Genomic DNA, 19,166 nt, shown 5'->3' with positions numbered 1-19,166 from the left:
TGTAAGCTGAATGAGTGGATATGTGTGTGTTGATATTCTCTCAAAATGGCTTGTTGTCGCTGTTTAGTTTCCATATACATGGACTATAAGGGCTGGGGAGAGACTGGCATATTAAATTTACACTTATATGAATACACTTTCACTTTCAGTAATTGTGTAATTTTACATCATACAAGATGCTTTTTTAGGTTTGTAGCCAATCGTGGCCTATTCGTTTTGGTGTATTATCAACCCTACAAAGCAAATATGAGCTATTTAAGAGTGTGTGTAGGTCACTGTTTACATTTTACCGCTTAATTAACACACTGCAGAACACTGACATACATACATACACTGATTTACATGAAAGCCTAGCCACATGGGGGGGGGGGTTCTGCTTTTTACACCATGTCTTTTGTGTACTATTACACCCTTGCTGGGCCCATTGTAGGATCTGCATGCTTTGATTGTGGATTAATAAGGACGTTAGAAGTGAACTTGTGAATTAGATTATTTCTGAATAATTAAATGTGTTTTTTTTTTGCACTTTTAATGAAACTACAAACTGCTGGGTTGGCCTGGATTAGAGGTTTGCATGTTTTGATTTTCCTTCATCCCGCACAGCTGGAGTGGGAAGGAGGTTTCCCAGACATGACTCCTTGTTTGATCTGAACTTTGGTCACGCTGGGATGTTTTCCGAGGGTGTGTGCTATTTAAGTCTTACGTGCAAAGCATTTTTCTTCACTCTCTGAGATGTGTGTGTGTGTGTGTGTGTGTGTGTGTGTAGTAGAAAACATGTGTGGGAGCTCAGTTTGTTGTTACAATTCTCTGCCTAGAAGCTCATGGCAGAGACCTGAGACATGAGCAGAGTTCTGCATGTGCAAAGTGGTGGGTTTCTTATCACCAAGCACTTTATTAGGAAAACCTGTACATGCAGTGATCTAATCGGCCAATCATGTGGCAGAAGGCCAATTCATAAACTCATGAATATACAGGCCAGCAGCTTCAGACGAGGTTCATGTCAACCATCAAAATATGGGGGTGGTTTGACTGTTGGTGTCAGGAGGACTGGTTTGAGTATTTCCAGAAGTGCTGATCCCCTGGGATTTTCTGCATGGCAGTGTCTAGAGTTCCTCAGAGCGGCAGTTCTGCAGACGGAAACACATTGTTGAGGAGAGAGAGACTTGTTGGAGTTGACAGAAAGGCTACAGTAGCTCAGGTAACCACTCTGTACACTTGTGATGATCAGAAAAGCATTTCAGACTGAACAAGGACATGTCCAACCTTGAGGTGGATGGGCTACAACAGCAGAAGGCCACTTCAGGTTCCCCTTCTGTCAGTCAAGAACAGAAAGCTGATGCTGCAGTGGACACAGGCTCACTAAACCTGGACAGTTGAAGACTGGAGAAGCGTAGTCTGGGTTTCTGCAGAGGAACGCGAGATGGTAGGCTCAGAATTTGATGCAACAGCCCATGCTGGTGGAGGTGGAGGTGTAGTGGTGTGGCCACAGTTTGGGCTTGTTAATACCAATCGATCATCTCTTGAATGCCACAGCCTATCCACAGCCCATTGGAGTATTGTTGCTGACCATGTGCATCCCTTTATGACCACGGTTTAGCATCTTCTACCAGCAGCTTCCAGCATGATGATGCACCATGCCATAATAAGAGAAAGTCTCTCAGTGTTCATTGTTCTTTAGTGGTGATCCCAGTCATCTGTTCTGGATCCAGTAGAACTCCTTTTGGAATGTGGTAGAACGGGAGATCCGGGTCATGAAAGTTTTTTATAACATATAAAACATTGAAAATTGAGCCGGATCTTGATCTAAGAATCAAAAGCCGAACCTGAAAGCATTATTGTGTATCGTGGCACACCTAATGGGAAGTGAGTTGTCAGCAGATTGTCTGATGGTCTTTCCTCACACCTCTGTCTGGAGACAAGCTCTGGCTTTCCTCTGCCAGCAGTGAACACATTACAGCCTGTGGCACTTTGAGAAAGGTCTATAGATAACACAGCCAGATAAACCACCCATGTGGTATCTGGTTTGTGTTCTCCACTGTCGCTTTCAGGATTGAAGGAGTCTGCTTGTAGAGGGAAGAAGCGTGTTTAACCACAGATTCAATAAAACTAACTTTTGTAACATCAGGCATTTTACACATTTTTAAAAAAGGCCAATCCTCAGGAGAATCTCAAGCAGTCAGTCAATCTTTACTTTCACTCAGAACAACATCAAGGGTGATTATTATAAGTAGCCAAGCATTTACTACTAAAATCAATGGAGGTAAATTATCAAATAAAAAAAAAAATACAAAAAAAAATTACAGAATACAATTAATAATAGAAGATGAAAAGTAAATTATATGATATAATTAATTTGCACAATTTATATATGTATATATTATATATATTATATATTTTATGCACATATTTTTTCTCTTATTAATAAAATCTTAATGTGTTAATTTTAGCATGTCATAAACATTTTAGCTTTTATTATTGATTGTTTTCTTTCATTTGTTCATTTACTTCCAAGATTAAAGTTGATTAAATATTGTTTTAAGGGTAAGGTTTTTATATTTTGGGTAGATTTAAGGTTAGGTTAAGGTTAGGGATAGGGTAACATTCAATAGACAGTCATTTACATTCAACTTAGTTCAGTTCAGTTGCATTTAAAAGATATTCAGTCGAGTTAGTTGAATGTCAGGTGAGCTTCTACAAAGCATCTATGACGGACCATATGAATAAAGTAATACCATTAAAATGATAAAATAAATAAGTCATGATGAGCAGCCGTAAGTGAACAAAACTGGACCTAAAATGAAGATAGAAAAAATAAAGATGTGAAGAAGAGTCATTTTTTAAATAATTTTTGATTTTTGAAAAATAATAATAATAAATAGATAGCAAAATGCTAAAAATTAAGACAAGAAAAGTAAGATCAAAAAGAGAAATTAAATAACGCTTAACTAAGTAAAATGACAAAAAAATCACAATAAAAAAAGGAAAAAAATAAAAATATTATGAATAATAATAAATAAACAAATAAATTCATAATTACTAAAAATGTTTTAAAAATAATTAAAATCACAACACCTCCATTGTGGTGCAGGTCTAAGAAGGGACCAGAGGAAGAAGAAATGAGTGGGATAGAGAGAGCATTGCAGTGGGAGGGAGAACATATGCCTCTCTCGGTTAATCTACAGCTTTTCTCTGTAAGATGATTACAGCTTTCAGAGTCTGCATCAAAAAAAAAAAAAAAAAGCTCAGTGGATAAAATGGCTAGCGCCCATCTGAAGCCACTTAATGCAATGTTTAAACTGACCCTGCGATCTCCCAGCACAGCGAAACTCATTAGCCAGACTGCGAGGCTCTGAGAGTTGTGTTACGCTCTGGGGTCAGGCTTCTATAGAGTGGACATATCGACTTACTCGCTAATTGTATTTCCTACTGTTGCCCAGTTGGCTCTTTAAGTAAAGATGTAGCACTTTGGGGTGCGCACCTCTGAGCTCACCCACTGAGACTGTTACTGAGATGATGTTCACCTGCTGTTAGGAAGCAGAGATGTATTGCCACTGTCTGAACAAAAGCTTGTATCTCAGAAGCGATAAAAAATAAAGTTCCTTAAGGGTTCTTAAGTAAAGCCAGTGGTTTTATATATAGAACCATAGAAAATCACAGCTCACAGAGCCAGATAAACACTTAGAAGATTCTTTGACTGGTCAAATGAGGCATCTCTGGTGAAGAACTACTTGTATATGGTTCTTTGATAGTTCTTGTATCTAGACCTTTTAATAATGGTTATAATAATAGTGGAATTGGTACCACTGTTGTTAGGAGTCTGAAGCTCCACAGCTCAATGCTGGGGCGCTTTATATTCCTTTAGCTCACGCCTGGCATTAGGCAGCATGGTGCCTGTTGCTTCATATTTATCTGCTCCAGAGTGTCCTATTCTATTGGCAGTACTTCTCTACAGGGACATCCTGTAGCTGCTGCCTGCATCAGATTCAAAACCCTGACTCTGGCCTACAAAGCCAAGGCTGGACCAACCAGCCCCTCCATACTTGATGGCGATGGTTAAAATCTGGTCTGATGAGATGAATAATGACAGCAGCATCTCTCACACTCTCTGTCTGTCTGTCTGTCTGTCTTACCCACTCCCTTTCTCTTTGTCTCTCTACTTTCTCTCTTACACCGACACTCTCTCTCTCTCTGTCTGTCTCTCTCGGTCCTCCCCTGCTTTTCTCTCCTCGCTCTTTCACACAGTCCTCTCTGTTTCAGAGCCCGTGGCTGTGTTGGTTGTTGGGTCGTTGCGGATGCAGGGGAAGGGTTTGTTGACATTGTGACGGTGTGTAATATAAGCAGACACTCGATCACACTAACATGCCCCAGTCTGCGGCTCGTACGCATGAAGCAAGCTTTCTGGTATTCCCCACCGACCAAAACATCAACACGTCTCCGCAGGAGGTACCCGCGGGCTCGGCTCCTGACCAGGGAGGTCAGCGCTGCCTCACTGCGAATCACTGTACACTCGGGGGAGTTCGGTATGGCGTGGCAGGAGGAGGAAGAGTGTGAACAGCGAGGGGTGAGGAGTGTACAGAGGGCTGTGAATGGGTGTTTTGCTGTAAATACTGGACCTTTACTGTAAATGCATTCTCAGGGGGAAAAAGCCAGGCTATTGTATTATCACCAAAATAAGCACACGCTTAGTTGAGTGTTATTATAACTGATTAATTAGTGGAACAATGGAACAATAAACAAGGGTGTGGATCTCTAACCTCATTGCTTAAATAGAATCGGTTCATTCTATTCTATTCTATTCTATTCTTAAAGTGTTAGAACTGATTATGGACAACATTATTGTGCTCAGTTTCTGGGTAAATTGGAGGCATTTGAATTCTGTAAACATCATATTCTATTTTATTCTAATTTGAGAGTCAGGGAACTGATTATGTATGGCACCTTTGGACTTAGTTTCTTGCTAAATTCTGTAAATTACTGTAAACATCAAATTACGTTCTATACAATTCTATTATATTCTATTAGGAATTAGTATTAGGATTGATTATGAATAATGCTGTTGTGCTCTCTTTCTGGGTAAATGGAGGCATTTTAATTGTGTAAACACCATATTCTATTCTATTCTATTTTTAGAGTGTTATAACTGATTATAGATGACATTATTGTGCTTAGTTTCTGGAAAATTTCATACTTTTGATTTATTGTAAACATCATATTCTATTCTATTCTATTCTATTCTATTCTGTTTTCAGAGTTAGGGAACTGATTATGTATGACACTATTGGGCTTAGGTTATTGGCAAATAGGAGTAATTTAAATTCTGTAAAGATCATATTATATTCTATACAATTCTAATGTATTCTATTTTTATTAGGATTGACAATGAATATTGAGTGTTATAACTGATTATGGACAACATTATTGTGCTCAGTTTCTGGAGAATTGAAGACATTTGATTTCTGTAAACATCATATTCTATTCTATTCTATTATATTCTATTCTATTCTATTTTAAGAGTGTTGGGATTGATTATGGATGACCCAGTTGTGCTCAGTTTTTTGGGTAAATTGGAGGCACCATTCTGTAAACACCATATTCTATTCTAGGCTATTCTATTATATTTTTAGTGTTAGGGAACTGTTTACAACACTATTGTGCTTAGGCTATTGGTAAAAAGGAGACATTTGAATTCTGTAAACATCATATTATATTCTATACATTTCTATTGTATGTTATTTTTTTAGAGTATTAGGATTGATTATGAATGGTACCTTTTTGCTCTGTTTTCGGGTAAGTGGAGACAATTGAGTTCTGTAAACACTGTATTCTATTCTATTCTATTTTAGAGTGTAAGGATTAATTATATATTACACTTTTGTGCTCAGTTTCTGGGTAAAATTGAGGCAATTGAGTTTCAAAAGCATTATATTCTATTATATTCTATGTTTATAAGAAATTATAATATACTGATTAATTATCAATAGTATCTTTCCAAAGTTGATGTATTGAGTTTTTGAGTGGTGATTTCAGTTAAATTGGCCAAAACACATTATTTGGTAAATTTTCAAAAATGAATATCCAAGGAAAATCAGAATTGTTCCAAAATAATGGAGTTGAATAAAATTTTAGATAATAAATTATTTAAAACTATGAGGTCAGAAACTCAGATCCATGTTTTTTTTTTGTTTTTTTTTACTGAATATTATCCTATTGTTCCATTTATCATATACAGGATCATCTTGCATGAATATTTTGTTCTTTTTTCTTTCCTATCATAATGAAAGCAGAGTGTGAGAGAGAGGTCTGTGTGTGAGCTGAATCCTGCAGATGTGTTAGTTCAGTGTGTGAGTGATGCAGCAGGCTCTGACACCAGGCTCAGTCCTGACAGGCCTCCACTGTGCACTTTATGGCCTACAGTTTTACTGCTGTCAGTGCAGCTCTCATCAGTGGCAGTGTCTCGGTACGGCGGCCCGACAGCGACACTGCAGAGAGACGCGTCAGTCTCGCAGCTTTAACAGTTAATGATTGAAATCAGTGCAGCTCTCTGAGTTAGCCTGGGCTGCTGAGCTCGTGCAATCTGAACTGGCTCTGTGCTCCTGGACCTCCTGCAGCTCTTTGATCAGAGTCGTTTTACAGGAAGTAGACAAGATAGTGCCTCACTGTCCTCGGCAGAATGCTGATCAGAGACCCTGTACTCTCTGTTTACGCTGTGTTCACTCGTGAGCTGAATTGGTTCTATTCTATGTCATTTTACAGTGTTTCAAAATCAAATTAGAATAATGTTTTGAGTTTAATGACATTTTGCACAATTTCTATTCTATTCTATTTTATTTTGTTTTATTTAATTTTACTAAGCATCAGAATCAAATCAGAATAATAGTTTATTGATGTTTCATGACCCATATTCCACAATTTACAGACTTTCTATTCTATTCTAATCTATTTTATTCTATTCTATTCTATTTTATGTAATATTACCATGGAGTAAAATCAAACTCATATAACATTTTAAGTTTGATTATGGTAAAGGGGCCATATTCTACATTTTGGACCATTTCTATTCTATTCTATTCCATTCTATTCTATTCTATTCTATGTAATATTACCTTTGAGTGAAAGCAAACCTATAACATTTGAGGTTTAATTACGTTAAAGGGGCCATATTCTACATTTTGGAACATTTCTATTCTATTCTATTCTATTTTATGTTATACCACCTTGCAGTGAAAACTCATATAACTCATATAACTTTGAGATTTAATTACATTAAAGGGGCCATATTCAACATTTTCGACAATTTCTTTTTTTATTCTTTCCTGTTTTGTTCTATTTAATTTTACTGAGCATCGGAATAAAATCAGAGGTATAGTTTATTGATGTTTCTGGACCCATATTCCACAATTTACAGACTTTTCTACTCTACTCTATTCTATTCTATGTAATATTTCAAACTCAAATAAAATTGAGGTTTGATTACATTAAAGAGGCCATATTCTACATTTTAGATAATCAAATCAGAATAATGTTGGGGTTTAAAGACATTATGTCCTACATTTTAGACCATAATTTTCTGTTCTATTATATTCATTTCTATTTAATTCTGTTCTATTTTGTTCTAGGTAATTTTACTTACCGTCAGAATCAATTCAGAATAACATTGGGGATTATTGGCATTTCGAGAACCATGTTAACTTTCTATTTTATTCTATTCTATTCTATTCTGTAATTTTACTATGCACTAAAACCAGTAGTATAAAACCAGAATAACTTTGAAGTTTGATGGCATTGAAGAGCCCATCTCCTACATCTGTGTGGTTTATGCACAGTTTATTTTACCTGATCCTTTTCCTGTCAATTGTTTGCCTAGACCTGTCTCTATCCCCTAGAAATAAACAGGCTGTAACCGTGCCTTTAAGCCCAATTATATGTAAATGACGTCTGCTCTGATAAGCTGCCCCGTGACTGATTCGGAAAGCAGTTCAGCCTGAAACACTCCTGAAAACTGAAGTGTAAATGGGCGGGGCTGAGAAAGTGAATGCAAATCATTGTTTTTTGTCCTGAAATCAGAGAGGAAATGCCCTTCAGATGTGCAGCTGATCCTTTCACTGCTCAGTGCCACGCTGTTCAAGGAAGTGGAGAGGGGCAGTTTCACTTTTTGTCAGCTAAAAAAAATGTGACTGAGTTTCGTCTGGCGTCGGATAGCATTGATACAGTTTTCCCATATCTGCAGATCTGAGTGAAGGCAGGCCAGGGCCGACGGGGCCTAAACCAGTGCCAATCACAAATGACTCCCAGACCCAGAATCTTTTCCTGTAACCTCAAATGAAGTCACATGATCTGACTTTTTATGAATTGGTTAGGGTCGGTTAGGGTTGTTTCATGTTATTGAGAACTTTCCTCTATGGTCTGATATTGGCCTCTAAGCTTTTAGATGAAGTATGAAGATTTACATGATTACAAGTAGAAAACAAAATGAACCTAAAGGAATCAAAGATCCCATTGGAACAGATGCAGGTAAATGTAAATACAGTGAACATAACAAGAACTTCTTGTGAGATCTTTAGTCTGAAGAACAGAGCTTGAATCCTCCAGGTTTCTTCTGGACGCCCCCCAGTCCAGCCAGCACACCGTCATTACGCCCTGAGGTGTTGGATAATACACCAATCAGCCTAATATTGAGTATCCCCCCTCCTCCACAACAGATCTGGCCATTTGTAACATGGAATCCACAATACATCTGCTGGTGTCCTGCTGTGGTATCTGGCACCAAAACGTTAGCAGCAGATCCTTAACTTTACATTAAGTAAGTTGTGAGGTGGGACCTCCATGGATCTCATCAATGAGCCTTAGGTGCCCATGGCACTTTTGGCTCCATTCTTGGTGCACTTTTGTAAGTAAGTACTGACCACTGCATACCAGGACCCCCTCTCAGGACCTCCCTGATAATTTGGAGATGTTCTGACCCAGTCGTCTAGCCATTACAATTTGGCTCTTGTCCTGCTTTGTCTTGTTTTTCCTGCTTTTAACACCAACATCGCTTTCAAGACCTGACTGCTCACTCTCTACCTAATATGTAGATCCACCTCTTCACAGGAGCCGCTGTAGATGAAGATAATCAGTGTTTTTCACGTCACCTGTCAGTGGTGCTAATGTTATGGCTATAAATAATACTAGACTCCTATTTGAAGATGTTCTAATGAACACAGTGATGGAAAACCACCAAGACGTTCTGTAGGAATGTTATTAGTGTTTATTCTATTAGTGATTTACTGAGGAGATAAACACTTACTGCCCAGATATGCAGATTTTTTTAATTCTAAGGTGGCTAAAACTTTTGCACAGTGTTGTATGGTTTTGACTCTTAAATACACCATTTGTGTTGGCTGAGCTAGCCCTTTGACCGTGTGTGCCACTGTGTGCTGTCTTTCAGTTCATTCTGTATTGATTCAGTATGTACCACAGTCAATGAGGTGCCACACAGGGTCAGGCCCATGCTGCTCTATTCACTGTATACCCCCCGACATTCACGTAGCTTCAGGTTTCATGGGGAAATGCTTAACACCAGACAGAGGACCCACAGGGGTGTGTAACAATACAGCACTGTTTGGCCAGCCCCTCTTTCACATCTTGGAGTAATTTAAATCGTTCCTGGGCCTCTGTCATACCAGACCTCATTTCCTCACATTGGTCGGAGAAGAGTTGATGGCAGGGGTGCACATTTGTTTTCCTTCGAATATAACTTTACATATGATCTCGGCGGTGGGCCGGCTGGCTAAGATAACGAGAGTTTTATTGATTCCATAACCAGGCCTGCCCGAGTTCTGTAGGACTCAGTACAAAGGTTATGATTTTTTTTTAACCCTTTGAAGTTGAGAGTTATTGCTGTCGTTTTCGCAATACTGTTCAAATATGATTACGTAATCATGTAACTAATAGCCTATGGAGTACGACGTCGGATCATGTGTGCACTGCTGACTTTTTAAAAGTTTATAACCGCCCTTTTGTTTTTTATATCATTTGTTTTTGTCAAATTTGGTGCTGCCAATCAACCCACCCCTCCCTCTAGCACTAGCAATGCTCCAGACACTAAGAGGGTAAGGACTTAGCACATGTCTCCTCTGAAACATGCCAAGTCAGCCACCTCCTCTTTTCAAACTGGGCCTCCGTCAGCCGACATGCGCTGAGGAAAGCGACAGCTCCACCGCTCCGCTGCACCAGCTAACAGACGCCTTTTTAAGAGTCATGAAAGGAAAGAGAGCCATCATCACGGCCAATTGTGCTCTCTCAGACTCCGGCTCCAGATGGCAATGCGGCATGGCTCGGGACTCTGGAACTCACAACCCCGAGGCCATCGTGGTAGCGCATTAGGCCGCTAAGCTACTCTGAGCCCCCAGAACTGCTCTACTCCATACTATTTTTACAGCACCCTTCCAAACGAACATTATATACCCTATTTTGTATGTAAATGACGTCTCTGCTGATTGGCTGCCCTGTTTTGTGCCATCCTAAAGAAGCAACTTGGGCTGAAACACTGTCCTTATAACAGCATTACAGTGTGAATGGGCAGAGTTAAGCTGCTGTAGGCTGGCTAGACAGGTAAATGTTGGCCGGTAAATGTAAGCCTTAACTGGAAGAGACCGGTCGTGTGCAGGACCTGCATTATGTGGAGGAGCTGAGTTGTAGAGGAACTTACACGAGCTACACTTTTACTGCTGGAGCGTCCACTTACTGGACAAACTGGGAATCCAAGGGGGAAATCCGCTCTGCTTCTGCAATGGAAGCTCAATGAAGGTGGTCTGAGACATGGACTTGCTCTGGGAGCAGGGGGTGGGGCTACCAAATGAGTAGGTGGGTCTGGCTCTACTGGCTCTGGTCTTGACTGCGCTAGACTGACTCTGGTTGCAAATTTGACAACATGGTGGACAGTTTTGGACCTATTTCTATAGAACGGAAGAGAATGTAACCATGGCGTCCATGTTTTCTACAGTCATTGTTTGAAACCTATAACCTGAATGTCAGCAAAAGCTTGTATGTCTTTGGTATCAGCCCTATAATATTACTATGATTTGTTGGGCCTGCATTCAACTGACCGTAGTATCAGCAACACTACCAGGGAACACATGACTGACTTGGGAAGTGACATAACCACCGGGCGTCCAGTGGTCAAAGTCCTCATACAGTAATCCTTCCCTTGTAATAATCTTTAAGCTCAACCCCTTTATGTACAAAGTTATGTTTACGCAAGCCTTGCAGATTGTCCTTGCCTTCAGCTTGGTCTGTGTCCAGCCTGATTACAAGTACCTCTCTCGGCCAGCTACTACTTTAATACGCTCACTCGCCGCTTCTTGGAGAGGCCCTTTGCTCCCAGCCTAGACCCAACAAATGATCAGCGGAAGGAATACAAACACAGAGCTGCAAGTGGGTCACAGCTCTGATACAATGAGACAAGACAGAGAGAGACATCCTCCAAGGCCATCACACACCCCCCTGTCGCTCCAATTAAGTCAAGCCCACTCAGACAGACGAGCAGCAACACTTGCGCGAATGCAGCGTTGCTACGGCCATGTTTCCTCTTCCTCTTTCCTGCTTTAAATGAACCCAACCCCTAAATGTAAGCAGTCAGCGTAGACATGTCTGGTGTGCTTTAGCTACATGGCTAATGTAGCTATTTGTGCGGACTACATACCTCAACCAACACACTCTTTCCACAGTATTTCCTCCAATACACACAAAGCCAGCCTCCGCCTATTTTCTAATTTTACAACATGGCGGACAGTTTTGGACCTATTTCTATAGAACGGAAGGGAGTGTCCATGGACACATTGGTAATGCGGGACGAGAGCGCCATCTACCCACCTGGAGAAAGAGCACGACCACAAGTGTCTCCTCCAATACACGCAAAGCCAGCCTCCGCCTATTTTCGTAATTATTTTTGTGATTCACCGGGCAGCCAACAGGCTCAGAGAAAAGCGCCGGTTCCCCAGCTCCAGCGGTAGCTTGTGTCAGCCAACAGAGCTCAAAGTGGGATAAGGGGAGAGAGCGCCATCTTCTCACGCAAAGAGAGCTCAGCCAGTTATGCACTCTCAGACTCCGACCGCTGATGGCAAAGCAGCATGGCTCTGGATCTGAACTCGCAACCCCTGTGCCATGAGGTTTTACATGAGGTTTACCACCCTGTTATATTCCTTCAGAATGAACACTGACTTTCCATTTATGATGGGCTTGTGAATACTTATAAGCTCTGATAAGCTCTGCTCTGATTGGCTGGTTGAATTTCTACTGTGACATTTGTGCTGTTCTTTAACCCAAACACAAAGATATTTTTACATAATTTCTCTGCTTTCTTTCGAATATACTGAACGTTTTGTGCCTTTAAGACTGATCCTAGCTGAAACTGTCTTTCTAACAGTGCGAATGGGCGTAGCAAAACTGCCGAGTTTTTGTGAGAGCTTTGTGAGATCGCAAAAACAGGCTGTTTTTCCACTGAATATCCATATATGGGCTTGTATGGACTAGAGATTAGTAATGCTGCCATCCTTTTGGCATGATGTGCGATTAGCGGGCAGCTTGGGTTAGCTTTTAGCCTAGCCCCTCGTGCCCCACTTTTGAGGTATGTTACCGCACAGCCAGCATTGACATTGGCAGGAAAGCTGGTATATGTACATTTTGGGAGCTTAAATATAATGAATCTAAATAGTTTGGGGGTTTTGGAATTGGAATTTCACAGCTAAGCTTTTTGTAAAATTCCATTAAAATGAAAAGACAACAGTTTTTGAGGTTCACAGTTTGTGACTTCCCTGTATTGAACTGTCATTAGTTGACTATACCTTTTATGTAGCACAGTGTGTTAAACACAGTAAAACATCACTGTGAAAATGAAATAGAACTGTGTGAATGGGGGGAGCTAAAGTGAGATATGCTAAATAGGTGGATACATGTGAACTGATTGCATACAATAATGTATACTCAAATTTAATTGGTGTTTTTCATTTATTAAAATGTGCTTTTTGTCTATACCAGCTTACCATACCTCTTGAAAATCAAATATTATGATGCATACAGACTATCGTGAAAATGTAGTATCAAGATAATTTTGCAATATCGTCCAGCCCTATGTTTATATGGGGTTTCTGACCATTCTGACATACCATTATCTATAGAAATGAACATAACATAGCTAAAAACAATAATATCAGCAATCTAGATGCCTGAATTTTGCCCAAGGCTACGGAGAACTGTATGTCACGTGCGTCTGTAACCACATAAGCAAGTCTATGTGAGATTACATAACAACCTGATGTGGTTTTAGGGGCGAGTGAGTGATGCCTTAGGCATGTTTAAATTCAATTTTCAGCCAAAGCATTGCTTTATGTGAGATTAGCAGGGTTTTCCGGTCTCATGATTGCAGATTCATAAGAATTAGCACGACACAGTTTGTATGAATTGCTACAGTGAAGGCTGGGTTGGGGAGGTTGCAGCATTTACGCCATGCTGGGTCTAGCTGTGGTTGGAATTGAGGGATGTGCTTTTATTTAAGTGTGTTTATAGGCTACAATGTTGGAGACACTGTCTGTAAGGATGGCAGGGATGAAGCTAACTGTGCAGAGCTGAGTGAGTTACTGGAGAGTTACTGAGGGAGGGTGGGGCTCAGGACCTCAGCCATGACTCTAATACTAATTAGACCCATCCACAGGGTTAGTTCAAGCCACCTGTGTGTCAAGTGCTTTGTCTTTGTGTGTGTGTTGTGTTTGTGTGTATATACAGATACTCAGGGCTTAAAGGAAGAGGTTCCTTTGGTAATCCTCTCAGTTTCCCATTGCTAACAGTGGAATGGCCCACTTTCAGTCACGGCTCAGATCTTACAGAAATGACGGGGGAGTCCACATAGATATAGACTAAATGTCCAAAAGTATCCAGACACACCTTCTAATTAGGAAATTTAGTTGACACAATTGATGTTGGTCAGTTATCCACAGCCTGACAAGACGTCCCAAAGGTATTGGATGGAGTTCTGCTCAGTAGCCTAATGTTCTATAAAGTGATGGAGCACCATCAATAGCACCCAATAGTTTTGGGATGAATGGGATGATCAGTTCTGGATCACAAACATTCATAGGTAATGGATGGAGCTCTATCACTCCAGAGAATGCAGTTGTACTGCCCCACCAACATTGGGCTGTGAAGCACTGGAACGGCCTTCTCCTAAGTGATGGAGCTCGACCCATGACCATTGGGGTGAGTTGGGTGATTGGTTCTGGATCATAAACAACACTCATGCTCATTCCATATGTATTGGATGGAACTCCATCCCTCCAGAGGACGCAGTTCCACTGCTCCTCCAACACTTGGCTGTGAAACACTGAAACTGCATTCATTGGTGGCATGGAGCTCTAGCATTAGCTCCATCAAGACCTTTACAGTGAGTTGGATGATCAGTTCTGGATCACAAACAACTCCAACTCCAAATCATTCAAAGGTCTTGGATGCAGCTCCATCCAGAGAATTCGTCTGTGGGGCAATAGAATTGTCTTCTTTGGAGCGATGGAGCACCATCAGCTTTGGGATGACTTGGCCATTCATTCCAAATGTCTGGGATGGAGCTCCATCACTCCAGAAACCACAGTTCTACTTCTCCACCAGCTTTGGGTTGTGAAGCAGTGGATCTATGTTCTCTAGTGTTCATTCAACAGTTTTGGACTGAGCTGGAGGACTGCTTGTGATCCAGAACCAATCATCCAAAACCAGTACCTGACCCAGTCAATGCTCCTGTGGTCTGAATGCAGCCAGATCTTTAAAAAAAAAAGGTCCCGCTGTCCAGTGTAAGAGTAGAGGCTGTTACTACTCTTCAGAAATACACTTGATTTCTGAAGAAATTATGGGTAGGCAGTGTCTATGAACATTCAGACACACAATGGATGTTCATCTGGGTGGATTCCTCTCTCGTTTCTGCCCAACACGTCCTCACATAGTGGAGAAAAAGCAAGCAGTAGAACCCTGCATGTTCTGCAGCTTCTACTGCATTGCAGCCCTGCAGAGATGAAAGACCACTCCAATGATGAATGCAAGAGGAGGGGGCGTCCACTCTCTCTCTCTCTCTCTCTCTCTCTCTCTCTCTCTCTCTCTGTCTCTTTCTCGGCTTTGATTTGTGGCCTAGCTGCTCGGCCCTCTCTCTAATCGGCTTGTGCGCTGGCTGTGGGTCAGGTGATCAGATGTACTGTAGTTAGATTAGAGGGTCACAAGGAAGGCAAAGAGGATTAACCAAGAGAAGCCTCTGCCTCCCAGTCCACCCGGCCTCCGTTTTACTACTCAAACAGCCCAGCCGCACGCCTGGAGGACTTATTTACCAGCCATTATCATCTGCGCAGCTCTCACCCATGTGTTTTCCCTTCATTGAGAAATGTAAACCGCCTCTTTCTGAGGTATTTTCGTTGTAATTATGGGTGTTGTTATACTCCTTAACAGATAAACAGAGCAGCACTGACACCTGGTGGAAGGTGAGGATATTGATAATCGATTCAGTCCTGGGATGAGATGGTACAAAATGGTGTCAGTAGTCTGGGTCGGTGTTACTGGTGAGGAGTAAAGAGCCATGACACGACTCCTGGGTTGGGTTTCAAAGAATGCAGCCTTTTATCTCGCTTAGGAGCCGAACTCTCCGCAGGATGCCGTCACTGTTCAGGAACAGGTGTGACACTCTTCACGATTCACTCTGATTTACAGCAGTGAAGGGCAGCAGGGACGACCCACTAATAGAGGTAATTAGGTGTGGAGAGAGGGTGAGAGACACAGAGAGAGACATTGGAGGGACATCTCCGTATTTATAGGAAAGAGAGAGAGAGAAATAGCAGAGCTAGATAGAGACAGAGATTGCAAGAGATAGGAGCGAGAGAGTGGAATGTGGGGTGAGAGAGGGAGAGAAAGGTAGAGACAGAGAGAGAGAGGTAGTGGAGAGTGAGAAAGAGACATAGGAGCTTGGCATGAGCTCTGGAGTGATGGAGCTTCATCCAGTACCTTTGAGACGAGCTGGAGTGTCAGATGTGATCCAGAACCGAGAGTGAGAACGAGACACAGGAGAGACAGGAAGTAATGGGGGCAGATACCGGGAGATTGAGACGAGCAAGAGAGAGACAGAGAGAGAGAGAGAGAGAGAGAGATTGGTAGATGGGTGAGAGACAAGAGAGAGCTGGAGAGAGATAGTGAGATAAAGTGAGAGAGAGAGAGAGAGAGAGAGAGAGAGAGGTGGAGAGATTGGTAGACGGGGTGAGAGACAAGAGAAAGCTGGAGAGAGGTAGTGAGATAAAGAGAGAGAGAGAGAGAGAGAGCTGGAGAGAGATAGTGAGATAAAGTGTGAGAGAGAGAGAGAGAGAGAGAGAGAGAGAGAGAGGTGGAGAGATTGGTAGACGGGGTGAGAGACAAGAGAAAGCTGGAGAGAGGTAGTGAGATAAAGAGAGAGAGAGAGAGAGCTGGAGAGAGATAGTGAGATAAAGTGAGAGAGAGAGAGAGAGAGAGCTGGAGAGAGATAGTGAGATAAAGTGAGAGAGAGAGAGAGAGAGAGAGAGAGAGAGAGAGGTGGAGAGAGATAGTGAGATAAAGTGAGAGAGAGAGAGAGAGAGAGAGAGAGAGAGGTGGAGAGAGATAGTGAGATAAAGTGAGAGAGAGAGAGAGAGAGAGAGAGAGAGAGGTGGAGAGAGATAGTGAGATAAAGAGAGAGAGAGAGAGAGAGAGAGGGAGAGGTGGAGAGAGATAGTGAGATAAAGTGAGAGAGAGAGAGAGAGAGAGAGGTGGAGAGATTGGTAGATGGGGTAAGAGACAAGAGAGAGCTGTGCTTTGAGGATCCTGCAAGAAAAGGTTTTTAGAAGAAAAAGGTTCCTCAAAGTACCTAAAGAGGTTCCTCCACAGTTCCAAACTAAAGAACCTCCAAACGTTCCTCAAGAATCTTATACTTTTAACAGTGGAGAAAAATAGCTGTGTGTGTGTGTGTGTGTGTGTGTGTGTGTGTGTGTGTGTAAGAGTGCAGAAGGATGAGTTTGACCCTGAGGGTGAGTCACGCTGCTGTCACTCTCCTTCAAACAGAATCACTTCAGCCCCACCACACACACACACACCCAGTAAACAAGTGTGTGTGTGTATGTGTGTGTGTGTGTTTAACTTCATCATCCCCAACTCCTCAACTCATTCCAAAAGTACTGGATGGAGCTGCACCATCCTTTATACCCTTCTAGCCCATGCCTGGCATTAGGCAGCATGGTGCCAATAGGTTCATGTCCACAAACATTTGGACATATAGTGTAGTATTCAATGGCAATGACAAGCATAAGCTGCTGGAGTTATTACTATATTAACAGTAACCATTCATTTCTGTCCACATATTTTTTGCCTATGTGCTGAGGAGTGTGTGTGTGTTGGGGGGTTGGGGGGGGGTTAAAAGGAGGGAGTGTGAAATGCAGGGTAGGACTCTCTCTCAAGGGCCTTCCTGACCTGTGGATTCTCCATTAGTTCCAGATAGTGAGGTCAGGACACCTATGCAGGGAATGCAGCCCAGAACACGTGGCTAGACACATCCACACTTGTCTCTCAGCAGTCCTTTCACCGTTCAGCTCAGTACTGGAATTTAGAGCAGTGGTCTGCATATGTAGCTCACACTGACCAATGACTAATGCTTGTCATTTCCACTACATAATTTCAGAATTACCATCTTTTCAACCACCTTGACCATCAAAGATGAACTTCTGAACGTCTGAAACCAGCTGCCATTTTTAGAGTACATGCACTATATGGACAAAAGTATTGGGACACCTGCTCATTCATTGTTTCTTCTGGAATCAAGGGTATTAAAAAGTGTGTATCCAGCTTTTGTTGGAGTAACTGTCTCTACTGTCCAGAGAAGAAGACTTTCTACTAGAATTTGGAGGAGGAGCATCGCTGTGAGGATTTGATTGCATTCAGCAACAAAAGTGTTAGTGAGGTCAGGATGTTGGATGATCTCCACCCACCTCATCATCCCCAACTCCACAACTCATCCTGAAAGTATTGGATGGAGCTCCCCCGCCATCATTCCAGAGAACACAGTTCTTCCACTGCTCCACAGCTCAATGCTGGGGGGCTTTATACCCCTCTAGCCCACGCCTGGCTTTAGGCAGCATGGAGCTAATGACTCCAGAGGGTCCTGTTCTATTGGCAGTACTTCTCTACTAGACAAGGGACTAGACAAGCTGTGTGTGTGTGCATGCATTTGCACATCTGTGTCAGCAATGGGTGCAACTCAAAGTAGCTGAATGGATTCATTAGAAGGGGTGTCCACAAACATTGGGACATATAGTGTAGATTATAATAGAACATAATTGCAGTTAATTAAAGACAATAAAGTCTATAATGGATTAAACGTGCTTTGCAGACCAGACAAGGATGGTTTGTGGATCCTGAGGATCACAGCTTTACACCATACGAACCTCAAGACGTAGAAGAGTTGTTTGTCCTGTAGTGACGTCCGAGGCGGTATTCAGAAAGTCAGAGACCACTGTAGGGAAATTGTAGGGACAGCTTTCACAAGGACGAATGCCTCCTTTGTTTTCATATCAGTTGAAAGTACAAGCTTCTCTGCCTTTGTCCGCGGTTTGGGTTTAGTTGAAGGTTTCTCGTGCTCAGGAATTCTTTTGCTGGGACGGATGTCTTTCGTTTGACGCTGTGCAGGTGCAGTGCGTTCAGGGACGCGGTGTTGTGTATCAGTGGATACAAAGAACAGAATTCTGCACAATAAAACTGTGGGATTATGTTGAGAAAGAGATGCTAATCTTTTAAATATGTTCCTGTTGTGAGAGCTGAGGGCAGTGATTTACAGACTCCACAGTGCTGTAATCAGTCGTGTTGTACAAACGGTTGCAGTTTAGGCCTAAGGCTCCAGCGAAAGTGAAGGAGCATGATTAATATAAATGTGTATATATATATATAATGTGACTGCCGTACGAGTATCACCTTCAAGGCCATTCAGATACATTTTACATTTACATTTACAGCATTTTAGCTGACGCTCTTATCTAGAGCGACTTACATGGTTACTCATATTACAGAGGTGGGCCAATATAGTGTGGCAATGTGATTGGTGTGGCGCAACAGATAACACCACTACCTGCCAGTGAGCTATCACACCACGTGGGAGACTGGGGTTCAAT

At 41.8% G+C, this 19,166-nt stretch overlaps 1 protein-coding gene across 2 annotated transcripts in view; it reads left to right on the top strand.

Annotated features, from left to right (window-relative positions):
* Window positions 1–19,166, top strand: part of ccdc85ca (coiled-coil domain containing 85C, a) — a 71,561-nt gene that overhangs the window by 22,385 nt on the left and 30,010 nt on the right. The window lies entirely within an intron of this gene.

Source organism: Salminus brasiliensis, chromosome 10, assembly GCF_030463535.1.
Source record: "Salminus brasiliensis chromosome 10, fSalBra1.hap2, whole genome shotgun sequence".
NCBI classification, from domain to species: Eukaryota; Metazoa; Chordata; class Actinopteri; order Characiformes; family Bryconidae; genus Salminus; species Salminus brasiliensis.
Note: the sequence above shows the minus strand (reverse complement) of the source record. Positions and strands in the feature narration are given on the sequence as shown.